Raw genomic sequence first — 15,488 nt, 5'->3', positions numbered from 1 at the left:
TTGATGGTGAAGCTTGTAGCAGTTCTCTAACTACGTCAATGCCCTTGTCATTTGGGATGCAGGTGAACAAATTCTGGACATCCGTAGTTATTAAAAGGTGTCTATCTCTACATAATTCAACTTCTAGATCATCCAAAAATTCCAGAAGCTGATAGGTGTCCTTCAAGACAGTCGGAATGTCATTAACAAGGGGTCTCAAACATTTTTCTAAATAGATGGAAATGTTTTCTGTACTCCATCCGTCTCCCGAGACTATGGGACATATGGGAGGTGGATATGTCCCTTTGTGCATTTTGGGTAGTCCCTTTATTACTGGGAGTTGAGGATGGGAAGTATGAAAAAACTCATATAAATCCTTGCTGATCTGTCGACACATCAATAAGTCATATAATGTGTCATTGATATCTCTAAGTATTTTATCCAAATCTTCTTCATCTATACTTTTATATGTTGAATGGTCACTAAGCATATTCTGCATGTATCTATCATAATCTTCCCTATTAAGCAACACAATCCCTCCCCCCTTGTCTGCGGGTCTGATAGCAATAGAGCTGTCTTGTGATAATTTCTTCAAAGACATATTTTCCTCCTTAGACATATTAAAATATGAGCATTTCTTATTCCCTTCCAGGAAATAAGTATATATATCCCGCTCACACAGTTTAACAAAAGTTTCAACAACCCCAGATAATGGAGGAGAAAAAGTATTTCTACGCTTGAATGAACAAGCACTTTGTGTGCATAATTTATCAGACAAACTAGAGTCATCTTTACAAAACAACAATTTAAGAGCTATGCTCCTGGCAAAAAGCCGTAAATCTGTTAGCAAACTGTTCAATATGCTGCCTTGGGAAGGGATAAAGGAAAGACCTTTATCTAGCACACTGACGTCAGTCGAAGTGAGTACCAACCTTGATAAATTGAAAAACAAGTGTTCCGTCATCTGAACCTCCTTCTCTGTGGATAATGGCTCTCTCCTGAGAGCTTCCGTTTCCTCCTGTCCCAGCTCTGCGATCTGTCTCTCGATATACCTGGTTTCTTTATTGGTAACGGTAAAAAATCAGAACCACAAGGTAAGGCTGTATGTTTCCTTATGGCTCCTAGGTCTCTCCTAGATGTAGTGACATTCTCCGCCTCCTGATTGGGTTGTGGTGTAGATACCTCGTTGGTTCCCTCTGTAGAGACCGGAAGCTCCGGTGGTGTAACGAAGCTGGTTCCTGACGTTTGCCCAGAGCTTGCCGTAGCAACGCTTCTGGGTATGGGACTCACTAAGTCAGCGTCAATCAGCGTAGTTTCTATAGTAGCAATGTCAACTGGTGCATTATGTGTAGTATAACTATGCAAAACTGTAACAAGATGACATCAGTCACGAGCAAACTCTATAAGGGGGGGGGTATTATTGAGCACCTGTGCCTTTTGAATAGAATGCTCCAACTAAACAGCAAACAGCTCTTTGTCACATAAAGTACAGGTGTGTAAAATCTTACCATAACAGTAAATGTCCTTCTCTTCATTGTTGCAGTATTCCTTACAATAGGGATTCCTTGCCAAGGGTAGTCAAGTATACCAAACTTTAAGTTGTAATAGGGATGCTGTACATCACACGTATGCTCCCCATACATGCCATAAGGCATAAAGGTGACATATGGACATACCTTCCACAAAACTGAAAAGCCCCAGGAGGACCCACAGTCCAAGGAGTAAGAGAGGGACATGTGCACCCAGAAGGAAAAAGGAAAAGGGGGAGGATGGAGGGAGTCAATACTGCAACAGTGAAGAGAAGGACATCTACTGTTATTATGAGAATTTACACAACTGTACTATGTCCTTCCATATCACTAATGCAGTATGGAGAGTACAAAAGTTCAGGCGGAAGATCCAGAAGAGCCCTCAAGAAACCCATGCAGGATAGCCCTGAGAAGTCTGGTTCTAGCCCTGGAAACTACATACAACTTATAGTGTCTGGTAAAAGTATGCAAAGATGGAGTTGGTATGCAATCCTTTGAAAAAAAGCACCAGAAGAAGCCACAGCCTTGGTAGATTGAGCTTTAACAGAAGAAGAAAAGCTTTTCCCAAGAAAAGAGTAACAAAAGGAAATGGCCTTAGAGATCCAGGAAGAAATAATTTGCCTAGAAACAGCCAGACCTAAAGATCTAGAATGAATGAATGAAACAAGAAGTTGCTCAGATTTATGAATGTCTTTAGTTTTATCTAGGTAATATGTGAGCTGTCTATGCAAATCCAAAGTATGAAGAACTTTCTCACTAGCAGGCTGCAGAGAAGGAATGAATAGACTGATTAAGAAACAGCTTATTAACCACCTTGGGCATAAAAGAAGGATTAGTACAAAGAGACACCCTGCCCATATGAAAAAATGAAAAAAGGAGGTAAAGGACGTACAGCCATAAGTGCCGGAAGCTCAGACACCCTTCTAGCTGAAGTAAGGGTCAAAAGAAGAGCAATCTCCTAAGTACAATGCTGTAAGGAAGCTGTACCTGCAGGCTCAAAATGAGCCCGAGTCAAATTTTCCAGGAAAATTAAGGTCCCAGAAAGGAGGAATAGGTATCCTGGGAGGCCTAATATGAAGGATGCCTTTAAGGAACGGTTTGACCTCAAACCTTGATGCCAAAGTAGGGGTCAAAGGCAGACAGGCAGAAAGAGCTGGCAGGTGGGATTTAACAGAAGAGTGTGCCAACCCTGCATTGACTAATTCATACAAATAAGAGACAACCAAAGGAACTGCCACAGAAAGGGAATCCAGGTCACAAGCAAGACACAAAACTGAAAATCACTTCTAGTTGGAAAAATAAGATTTCCTAGTAGTAGGTTTCCTGGCCTCCTGCAGAACCCAAAGCATGTCCTCAGAAAAAAGTGCCTAAAAGGGATCAAAACCCCATCACCCGCAGTGCCAGTTAAAGAGTGGACAAGTGGGTATGGATGAGAGTCCCCTTGTCTTGTGTGAGAAGGTCCACCCTTTGAGGTAACTTGTGGTGATTGCCCTTGGCTAAATGCAGAGGAAGAGGGAACCAATGTTGTCTAGGTCAAAAGGGAGTCACCAACAAAATTTTGGGAGCATTCCATTCTGTCTTGAATAGGACCCTCAGTATGAGAGGAAGGGGAGCAAAGGCATAAAAGAAATATCCTCTTCCAATCCATTTGAAAAAGTTCATAATACCTCTCCTGAACAGCAGAAACCTGGGTACAATCCCAGTTAAACTCCATTATATGGGAAACAGTATACCCAAAGGAAATCTCCTCAAAGGGAGAATCTAGACTAATATAATCCTCTTCCTCAGGAGCATAATCCAAGGGAGAGGGAATCTGGGAGGAATAGGTCAAGGATTCCTCATCAGACTTATCCTGCTCCCTAGGCCTCTTAAGAGTAGTAGAAAACCAAGTGGTAGCAGGAACAGAGACCCCTGAGGGGTCTTCAAAACCATTAAGAGCATTAAATAAACCCTGCTTGTAATTCTGCCATGCATGCTGAGTATTCTTGGGAGCAGGGGAAATATGCTTAGTCTTCTGCTTCTTTTTCAAAGGGATGTTAGCCCTAAATATGTTATGTGGCTCACACGCCTGCCAAACTCAGTTAGCGTACTGGGAATCTCCTCCCTAACAAGGATCTGTGGAACACCCCTAGACTCTTTGGATATAATCAGCCACAGCTCCCCTTGAATATCCAAAATGGATGACTGCAGAGCCTCTGAGGATGTGTGAAAAGCAGGGTCCATGCTGGCCTCTAAAATGGCTGTGGGAGCATATGTGTGATGTACGATGTCCCTATTACGACCTAAGGCTTTGGTATACTGCAGTCATGCTACCCTTGACAGGGAATCTATACTGTAAGGAACACTACAACATTGATAAGGAAGGACATTGCTAGTGCCTTTTTAAATGAGATGCAGTTATATGCTGCAGTGCACACCTCATCTAACTGTAATAAAAATAATACCTCTCAACTTATTATCACAATAATCAGGAACAAAACCAAAACTGATAACTAATAAAGTCCCAAAATCAGAGGCATATTGTAAATATTATTCAAAGAGTTAAAATGTTGCTAGAATAACAGTTTTATATTTGTATGCATTTTCTTAAAGATGTACAGTCTGAAAAGTCAACATCTGTCATTTAGTGACTACAATCATCAATGATTAAATAGAAAAAAACATACATTTTATGAGGCAAAGACATGGGCACTTTGCTTCATGTAAATAGTTGCCACAGAATAAATATTCCAATGTGTTTCAGAAATATGCACACTGGTCCTGTAAAGGAAGGCTTTAAACTGAGCAAAAAATAAAAGGGTAAGTTGCTTTCATCCACAGCTAGCACTCCCCACCCTCCATTTTGTGACTAAAACAATTACCAGAAAAAATATATATTTAAGATGTAATGAACAAACATACAAGGCAAATCAGGCTCATGCTATGAAAATGGAGAGTTTCAACTGTTTCACATAAACATATGCCAGAAAATAAATAGTGTAATGCATTTCAGACAATGTATGCACGTCCTGTAAAACAAGACTTTAAAATTAGAAAGCACCAAGAGAGTAAGTTGCTTTCATTCTCCGCCCCCCCCCCCTCCACCAATGAGTGACTGCAATCCTCAGTGGCTTGCTAGAATTTACACTCACACACAACAAAAACACGAGAACAAGTCTGGAAATACTCAGCTCAGAAACCATAGTCAAAAAGTAAATATTCTACCTTATTTCACACAGATGCAGTCAGACTTTAAATAATACACTCAACTAATTTGCTCAAGAATTTTGGTCAAAGCCAAAAATAATGGGAGAAAAAAAAGAATTAAGGGACGATTTTTAATTATTACTTTAATTCTCTTAATTAGTTAATAGAACAAAATGATTTGCATAAACATGTTTCCAGAAGTATAAAACTTGAAAGTAGGGCTTTATCAGCTAGCTATAAACCTTAGCGATTTAACAGAATATCAAAAATTTTGTGAAGAGCAGGGTTGTTCTGCAAATTGAGGGATCATTGAGAGGTATGCCATGGACAGTTTCTTATTCTTCACTTAAAAGTGAATACAGCAACATGTTTAACATCAGCACACATTTTTGAACAGTATATGGAACTAATATCTAGCATTATTTGTGGACTTTATCAGCAATTTGCCAAAAAACCAACATTCTTGCAAGGGAGAGAGGACAAAAATATGAGGCAAAATTAGGGACATGTAGCCAGTCTGTGGCCACCCCCCTTACCCCATTTAGTGTCAGTAGTTTTGACTTATACATCTAGTTACCTGCTAGAATGGTGGAGACATGTGCATTTCTACTTTTGTAGTATAATTAAGCAAAACTGTAACAGGCTGACAATCTGTCCTAAGTACACTTTGTAAAGGGACATAACTATCTGAACATCTGTGCTTTATAATAAAATGCTCCATCTAAACAGCAAATAGCTAATTAACAAGTAACACTAGTTCCTTTCTCTAAGATGAGCAACCATTTTAAAAGTTTACAAGTCACCCAGCCATCCTAGTTAAGGAAGATTGTTAGCATGTGATAAAAATACAGCATAATTAACACATCAGATACATATGGTCATGATTCACAGCTAATAAAATGACTATTTTATACATCTGAAAGGGCTAGTCTTTATTTTAAGCTTTATATTTATATCCATTTTTGGAAATGATACATACAAATGGGCAAGACATTTTAAACCTAATATCTTCTTGTATTAGATGCTGTATCTTGGGCACAATGCTGAATCTTTCAGTTCACCCATCTTTAAGGAAGCATTCTGTGATTTGTAGGTGGTAGCCCTAACACATAATTGTATTTTGCTTTTAGCAGGTGAAAGGATGTGTAAAGCATCAGCTGCACTTCTTCTTCTTCTTCTTCTTCTTTCGGCTGCTCCCTTAGGGGTCACCTCAGCGGATCATCTGTTTCCATTTCTTCCTGTCCTCTGCATCTTGCTCTGTCACACCAGCCACCTGCATGTCCTCTCTCAGCACATCCATAAACCTTATCTTAGGCCTTCCTCTTTTCCTGTTACCTGGCAGCTTCATCCTTAACATCTTTTTCCCAATATACTCTGCATCCCTCCTCAGCACATGTCCAAACCAACATAATCTTGCCTCTCTGGTTTTGTCTCCAAACCGTCCAACCTGGGCTGATCCTGTAATATACGTATTCCCAATTCCTGTCCACCCTCATCACACCCAGTGCAAATCTTAACATCTTTAACTCTGCCACATCCAGCTCTGACTCCTGCCTTTTTGTCAACGCTCTGTCTCCAACCCACATAACATAGCTGGTCTCACTACCCTCTTGTAGACTTTCCCTTTCACTCTTACTGGTAGTCTGTCACAAATCACTCCTGACACTCTTTTCCACCCACTCCATCCTGCCTGTACTCTCTTCTTCACCTCTCTTCCACACTCACCATTACTCTGAACTGTTGATCGCAAGTATTTAAACTCATCCACTTTCACCACCTCTACTCCCTGCATCTTCACCATTCCTCTATCCTCCCTCTCATTCACACACATATATTCTGTCTTATTCCTGCTGACCTTCATTCCTCTTCTCTCTAGAGCATATCTCCACCTCTCCAGGGCCTCCTCAACCTGTTCCCTACTCTCACTACAGATCACACTGAGAAGCTAAAATTCAAATGTGACTGAGTGAACTTAAAGGGGAAATCAAAATGCACTGTGAATTCTGTTATAGAGCCAGATTAACAAAGACTTGCTCTTAGTCTAAGAGGTTGTGGTGCCTGTCCACTGGTCCAGTAATCAAGGAGCCTCAATCCCCACCACTAACATCAGAACTACTAACCACTAACCACTAACAAATGCACACACAATAAAGTACAATTTCACTTAAGAGCACACAGAGATCACAGTCAGTCTGGGGCTGATTTCTCCTTTTCTCTCCAGATCACCAGTAAGACTCACCAGTGCAACAGATATAGAATGGAGTCCTTTGCCAGGGTCCCAAACCAAGTCCTCCTAGCAGTCTCTCTGTCTAACCAGTGCTTCATGGCCCTGCCCAAGTAGCTGACACACACACTTTGAGATATGATTTATTTGCAACCACACAGACACTCTTGGGGAAGGCTGGCACAGGTTCACTAGGTATCCCCTTTTGCCCAAGCTATAAGGTAGTAATCCACTGCCACCAGAACCCCTAATATCAGCTACTAAAAAGGCCCTTATCAAAGGGTGCCCAATTATTACTGTGCAATATTATTATCCAAATAGTAAATGTGACTGAGCAGCAAGACTATTGGAGTGGCTTGGTACAGTATCACTAATTACATGCAATGTACTCTAGAGCTTAAATTATCTCTACAAAACAGCCATAGTTGAAAGGTTTAAAAATATTTAATAATAAATAATAAAAACACAAGACAATACTTCCTACTATACAGTGCTAGTCAAGAGTTTAGACATCACAGGAAAATGCTTAAAATAATACTGTAGAATAGTTCTGACATAAATATAGAAAACAGCTAAACTAAATCTTTTCCTAAGACCAATCACAGTTCTAAATAAACTTACATATAGAAAAAAAGCAGAATACTGGTGAGTTGTTCTCAGCTTTTGACAAAATCCAAAAATACTCTCTCTCTCTTTCTCTCTTTCTCTGAGACAGTCTTTTAAAATGATAATACATCACTGCTGAGTCATTTTTAGATTACATCATCCTTCTCTGGTTCCCAAGCAAACAGAAACTGAGAGTTTTACATATCTTTGATCTTGCACCTGGTCAGGAAACCGGGTCTATATTAGATGATCAAACTTTCAAAAGTTCGACGGTCATATGGTCGACATCATATGATCGAATTTTTGAAAGTTCAAACGTTTTAACCGAGATCTCCATACAGAGCAGAATGGGAAGATTTCCCTTTTATGCACTGTAGTGCAATCTCAGAGTTGGTATATTTAAAGAGCGGGAGGTGTGGGCGGCACAGCCCCCATGTGGGGGGTGCAGGGGGGCTTGCCCCCCTGCTTAAAACATTCAGGTAGGTTATTTGTGTATAATTTATTATTTTTTTTATTAGCTTTTCAAACTTTTAAAAGTTTGATCATATGGTGTCAACCATATGACAGTCGAACTTTTGAAAGTTCGATTATCTAATATAGACCCCAGGAAACCACAGCAATTAAAAACATTATATATGTAAAATCTAGCAATTAACTCTGGTCTCAAAACAATAGAAATAATCTGCTGGTCCAGACATCATGGCTCCGAGATTGAGATCAAACAGTCATACAATGCTTGACTTATCAGCTTTCTTCCAGCAGAATGCGCTGTTGTTACATTTTTGAAGTTCAGTATTTAACACGGTTTTCTTTACATTTTAAGAGGACATGCCTGTGGATTATATTCATATTTACAATGACATAGAATTGTCTACAAAATTCTAGCTGGCTAGCCTGGCAGACTTAACATATCTTCACATATCTCCCTCCCCAGAGAACTCAAGCTAGTTTTTCAAGTGACCCTTGAGAAACATTGCTTGAGAAGGATAGGTCTATCTGGATATACTTTACCCCATTTCCTGTCTTGAGAGTCCATCTGTGTTGATGTTGGTAACCCCACTGTGGTGCTGCACTGACATATCAACCCTAGACTCCATCTTAGCAACTTGGTATTTTGCTGGCTGACTTAGTGTAACCATGTTAGGGGTTGTGATCTGTAACTACAGTGAAGTTTCTTCCATACAGATAAGGCTGAAGTTTCTGTAGTTCCCACACTATGGCTAGACATTCCTTTTCTACAGCGGCATAGCATTCCTCCCTGGGTTGGAGTCTACAACTGAGTTAAACCACTGGGTATACTTCTCCCTCTGAAGAAATCTGGCTAAGTACAGCCCCCACACCATGGTTCAAAGCATCCACCCACACAACAAATTCTTTGCAGTATTCTGGACTGGCTAACACAGGGGGTCCTCCCAAAGCTTCTGGAATGCCTGCTCACATGCTACCTTATCTGGGTTGTTTTTCCTCAGGTCTGTGAGGGGTGCAGCTATGGTACTATAACTGGGGACAAACTTTCTGCAGTACCCTCCACAAATTGCAACTGTTATCCAAACATATCAGCAATTCTGCTCACAATGGAAAACTTCAGGAAACCAAGAAACCATATAGTAAAATACAAAAATGTAACCACCTTTAAGGAATAACACAAGTACAAAAAAACACACCCTTCATATACACCCATAAATGACATTCAATTAATTAAACAATTAATTAATTTACTTAAAATTGTTCACTTAAAGCAAACATTTCCAATTCAACTCATTATTTAAACCTCTAGGTACCAAGGTTTTATATTTTAAAATGTATATACTTTCCTTATAAATCAATTTTTGTTTTAATACATTTCCATTTTTCTCAGTACATTCAGCTTGCTCTAAAATAGTGCCATGTAACAAACTCTCATCACTATTATGATATATTTTTAAAATGTGAGGATATTATTTTCTCTTCCTTTTGATTCTTCACATCTCTCAGATGTTCCATAAATCTAGTCCTGAATTTTCTCTTGGTCTCCCCTATATAGTACAATTCACAGGAGCATTTCAGCACATATATTACCCCTTTACTTTCACATGTGTATGTCCCCTTGACACAAATTTAACATCATTAATATTGTCAACTGTATTAATAACATGTGAACACACACTACACTTATTGCATTGAAAAGTACCATATTGTAATAGAGGCCTTCCAATATTTTCTGTTGGTCTGACAAAACTACCATGGACCACCATGTCCCTTATATTTTTGCCTCTCTTAAATGAAAAAAGGTTTTTCTTGGTAGAATAGTGGACAAAAAATTATCCTGCAACAGATATTCCCAATAATATTTAATCATGTCCATTAATGCCCCACTCTTAATATTGTAAACAGAGACATAATATATGGAATCCTTTGCTTCTGTAGTATCCTGTTGTCCCTAAGAATGCCCTCACATGCTTTGTGGTAACAGGTGCAGGCTATGCCTGAATGTCTTCCACTTTGGCAGGTTCTGGCCTGATCTTACCATTCCCCACTCTATGTCCCAGGAAGGAAACCTCTGCCATACCCACCTGGCGGCTTGGCTTAATGGTCAATCCTGCCCTCTGTAGTCTGTCCAGCACCTACCTGACATGTTGAAGGTGCTCTTGCCTGGAATGGCTGTAGATGGCAATATCATCTAGGTAAGCAAGGGCAAACCCTCCTGCTCCTGCTAGGATATGGTCTACCAGCCTCTGGAAAGTCACTGGGGCATTTTTCATCCCAAAGGACATCTTTGTGAACTTATACAAGCCAAAAGTAGTCACAAAAGCTGACCTCTCTCTAGCACTGGTAGTCAAGGGCACCTGCCAGTAAACCTTGGTAAGATCAATGGTGGTAGGATACTTAGCCCCACCCAGCTGCTCTAGGGCCTTATGTGTCCTTGGCATGGGGTAAGCATCTGACTCTGTGTGACTATTTACTTTCCTGTAGTCCACACAGAACCTGGTGCTGCCATCCTTCTTTGGCACCAGCACCACTGTGGAGGCTCAGGGACTATTGGACTATTGAATTACCCCTACTTTCAACTTTTCTTGTATCTCCTTTCTCAAAGTCTATTTGACTCTCTCAGGCACCATATAAGGGGGCTTCCTAATAGGCCTTTGGGGTCCTGTATCCACCTGGTGCTGCACCAGGTGGGTGCACCATGGTTTCCCAATGAACATGTCCCCAAACTCCTGTAACACTGCTCGGATTTCTCAAACCTGGGTGGGAGATAGCTGCTGGAACATTGCTACCCCTTCCATTGAGCTATCAGTCCGAGCCTCACTGAGGAGACCAGTCAACAGATCTCCATCAGATTCCTCCTACAATCCACTGCAAATGCTCAGCACAAGGGCCTCCATATCATGGTATGGTTTCATCATGTTAACATGGTACAATTTGTGCCCCTGCTTCCTGCCTAGCAGTTCCACTATGTAGTCAGCATCACTTACCTTTCTTACCACCTTGTAGGGTCCCTCCCAAGCTGCTTGCAGCTTATTGTGTCTGACAGGAATGAGAACCATTACCTGCTGCCCTACAGCAAATTCGCTAGCTCGAGCATTCCTGTCATACCATGCCTTTTTCTGGTGTTGGGCTTCTGCCATGCTCTCCTGGGCCAAGCCCATCAGTTCCCTGAGCCTTGTCCTGACATTTAGGACATATAGACTTCTTGTGAGATTCACAATGACCTTTCCACTCATCATGAATTAAATTTAGAGGTCTCCTCACCCTATGTCCATACAGCAACTCAAAGGGTGAAAGCCCCATGGATTCCTGGGGAACCTCTCTGTACACAAACAACAGATGGAGCTGATGTTTGTCCCACTCCCTCTTAAACTGATCTGCAAATGCCCATAGCATGGACTTGATTGTAGAGTTTAACTTCTCAACAAGGCCATTAGTCTGGGGATGCTAGGGGGTTGTCTTCAGGTACTTCACCCCACAGTACTTCCACAGACAAGCCAGCAGGTCTGATATGAAATTGTCACCTCTGTCAGTCAGTATTTCTTTTGGGAAACCTACCCTGCTGAAAATTTCTAAAAAAGCATTTGCCACCTTTTCTGCCTCAATGGAGGACAAAGCCACTGCCTCAGGGTATCTTTTAGCATAATCTACTACCACTTGGATATACTTTTTCCCTGTGGAACTTGGGGTACTCAGAGGCCCCACAATATCCATAGCTACCCTTTGAAATGGCTCCTCAATCAAAGGCAAAGGCATCAAAGGAGCTCTCACCATGTCTCCAGCCTTGCTTACCTTTTGGCACTGCTCACAGGTCCTGCAGTACCCTGTTACATCTCTGGAAGTTCCAGGCCAATAGAAGTTCTGCATAATATGTCTCCTTGTACATTTTATGCCCATATGACCTGCAAATGGAATATCATGGGCTATGGCTAGAAGCACCAGATGGTGGACTCTAGGCACTACCAACTGCTGTATCCTCTCATCTTCTAGCCCTTCCCTCAGGGGTCGACTCTCTATACAGTAACCTTTTGTCCCAGTATACAGATATCCCCTTCCCTTAAGAATCAGGTGCCTCACTAGCTACCTGCCTCAGGCCTTGTAATGTAGAATCTGAGAGTTGAGCCTCTCTCAGCTGTCTCTTTGTAACATTTTCCAGCATCCTTTCCACAGGAAGTCTGGCATCCTCTGACAGTGGTACTGCACTGTCAGCCCAGGTACCGCTACCTTTGCAGTCACTCTGTCCAAGGGAACATCAGTATCCACAAGCAGCTGTGGCTCACCTCCAGTTTCACTGCTACAGAGTAGCTCCCTCCCAGAAGTAACCACCTCACCAGTCCTGGCTGCAAGTATGTGGTCTGACTGGATCTCCCCCAGGCTACCAGACCCACACGCTTGTCTCCAAGACTGACTGCATGTAACTGCAAGAGCACATGGTACTGCATTATCAAAATTATTCCCTGTCAGGACATCTGCAGGGATATCCTCAAACACACCTAATTGCTGGTCTCCTTTTCCACCCTCCCATTCAAGGTGAACCCTATCCAAACATATTTGGAATGGGGTCCCTCCTAAAGCTCTGACTGGAGTAGACTGCCCAGGCAAGTAGTGCTACTCTGTAACCATTGCAGGCTTTACAGTGGTTATGTCAGAGGCTGTTTCTCTTAGCAATGGCCTCTTTACCATTCACTACAATAGGATATAACCTCTTGTAGTAGTTTAGTACCCTTGTTGTCTCAAGACAAACTACTATTGGCATTTTGTATTTCCCACTTACTGGCTCCCTCTCCTTTTGTTTCCCATGTTGCCTCCGTGGACATCTACATGCCACATGGCCCCACTGGTTGCATTCAAAACATTTAACCCTAGGTCCTTGAAGTGTACCTGGAACAGTGATTTTCCCTACTACAGGCAGATTCTGTTGGGGCAGTCTGGGCTGCCCACCATGAGTTTCTTTACACCCATGAACAGTATTGTGGTTCCCTTTCCTGTGCAGGGATGCCCTGCCTGCTAGGTATAGGTCTCCCTTCTTCCCCAACTCATCTGAAGTAGCACATTGTCTATCAGCTAACCAGATCCTCATGTCCTCAGGCAAAGTGCTAAGCGCTTGTTCCCTCACCAAAAGGTCTGCCAGCCCTTCAAAAGTGGTGACCTGACATCCACTCACCCACCTATGAAAATAAGTGCTCAGTTCAGCAACATATTCACACACACTTTCATCTGCCTTGCATCTATGCTCACAAAACTTTTTCCTATAAGTTTCATGTGTTAGCTTAAAAAAATGTAACAGACAATTTTTAACAACAGTATAATCAAACAATTCATGATCACAAAGTTTAGACAACACAGTTACAGTTTTACCATGGAGTAAAGGGGTCAGGAACCATACCCAGAGCCTTTGGTCAACATCATACTGTTTACATACTCTCTCAAACAATGAAACTATCAAAATTATCCCCCTCTGTAAACTGTGGAAGAAATGTATTGACCTTTTGTGCTTCTGGGGTCCGGTTACTCCCTTCTCCATTACCTCCATGACTCTGGAAAAGAGTCAGCATCTCCCTTTCGTGCTGCCTCTTCCTTTCCTTCTCCTCAGCTTCCAAGCATACTAGTTGCTCATTCTTCTCAGCTTGTAGACATCTCAGTCTCTCTGCTGCTTCTGTTTCCAAATGTCTGGCCTCCAACTCAAGCCTCTTTAGCTCCAGATGGATTTTTAAGTCCTCTGCAGAAAGGTTGAGCTGTCTATTCTCTGAGTGTTGTACATCTCCACGGCCAGTCTGATCACCCTCCTGATTGCTGTTTTCTGATGCAGCTGTGACCAAAGCTGCAATCATGTCTGCCTTAGTTAGGTTTCCATGTACCAGTCCCTTAGCTTGGCACATCTCAGCCAACTGGCTCCTTGACAGCTTGCCATACTCCTCTGACGACATGCTTGCCTGTTCTCCCTGACTAAGCTAACAAAAGAAATAAAACAATTGTGATTTGAATTCTAAATATTCATGCATGGCTGATTTACAGTACAAAAAACTTCAGTGATCACTGCACATATGCTACAGGAATTCACTATCCACACCACTACAAGCCAATTGCCAACTAATTAATATGTGGTGTGGATATCCCACCACTGCCAAACAATTAATATGTGATGCCCGTGCACTGGCCCAATAATCAAGGAGCCTCAATACCCACCACTAACACCAGTGAGGGGTGTCCACATTGGGAGGGATAAATACACACACAGTAAAGTACAACTTCCCTTAACAGCACACAGAGATCACAGTCAGTCTGGGGCTGGTTTCTCCCTCTCTCTCCAGATCCCCAATAAGACTCCCCACTGGCACAGCGAGAGAGTGGAGTCCTTAGCCAGGGTCCCAAGCCAAGTCCTCCTAGCAAACTCTCTGTCTAACCAGTGCCTTGTGTCTCTGCCCAAGATGTTAACACACACACACACACACACACACACACACACGCACACACTTTGAGATATGATTTATATACAACCACACAAACTCCTGGGGAAGGCTGGCACAGGTTCACTAGGTATGCCCCTTCTGCCCAGACTATAAGGTAGTAATCCACTGCCACCAGAACCCCTAATATTAGCTACTAAAAAGGCCCTTACCAAAGGGTGTCTAATTATTACTGTGCAATATTATTCTCCAAATAGTGTGACTGAGCAGCAATACTACTGGAGTGGCTTGGTACAGTATCACTATACACATGCAATGTACTCCAGAGCTTAAATTATATCTACACAAAACAGCCACAGTTGAAAGGTTTAAAAATATTTAATAATAAGTAATAAAAACACAAGACAATACTTCTTACTACACAGTGCTAGTCAAGAGTTCAGACATCACAGGAAAATGCTTAAAATAATAATGTAGAATAGTTCTGACATAAATATAGAAAACAGCTAGACTAAACTTAGTATGTTCTATCTTTTCCTAAGAGCAATCACAGTTATAAAAAAAACTTACATATAGAGCAAAAACAGAGTACTGGTGAGCTGTTGTCATCTTTAGGCAAGATCCAAAAATGCTCTCTCTCTCTCTCTCTCTCTCTGAGACAGACTTGTAAATTGATAACACATCACTGCTGACTCATTTCAGATTACACCATTCTTCTCTGGTTCCCAGGCTAACAGAAAATCAGAGTTTAACATATCTTTGATCTTGCACCTGTTCAGGAAACCACAGCAATTAAAGACATGATATATGTAAAATCTAGCAATTAACTCTGGTCTCAAAACAATAGAAAGAATCTGCTGGTCCAGACATCACTGCTCCCAGTTTGAGATCAGTTATACAATGCTTGACTTATCAACTTTCTTCCAGCCGAGTGCACCATTGTTACATTTTTGAAGTTCAACATTTAATACAGTTTTCTTTACAGTTTAAAAGGACAAGCCTGTGGATTATATTCATATTAACAATGATATAGAATTTTCTACAAAATTATATCTAGCTAGGCTAGTAGCCTTCACATATCTTCACAGT

Source organism: Protopterus annectens, chromosome 3.part0 (genome assembly GCF_019279795.1).
Source record: "Protopterus annectens isolate FY-2018-M chromosome 3.part0, PAN1.0, whole genome shotgun sequence".
NCBI lineage: Eukaryota > Metazoa > Chordata > Ceratodontiformes > Protopteridae > Protopterus > Protopterus annectens.
The sequence above is the reverse complement of the archived record's forward strand: the minus strand, read 5'-3'. Positions refer to the sequence as shown.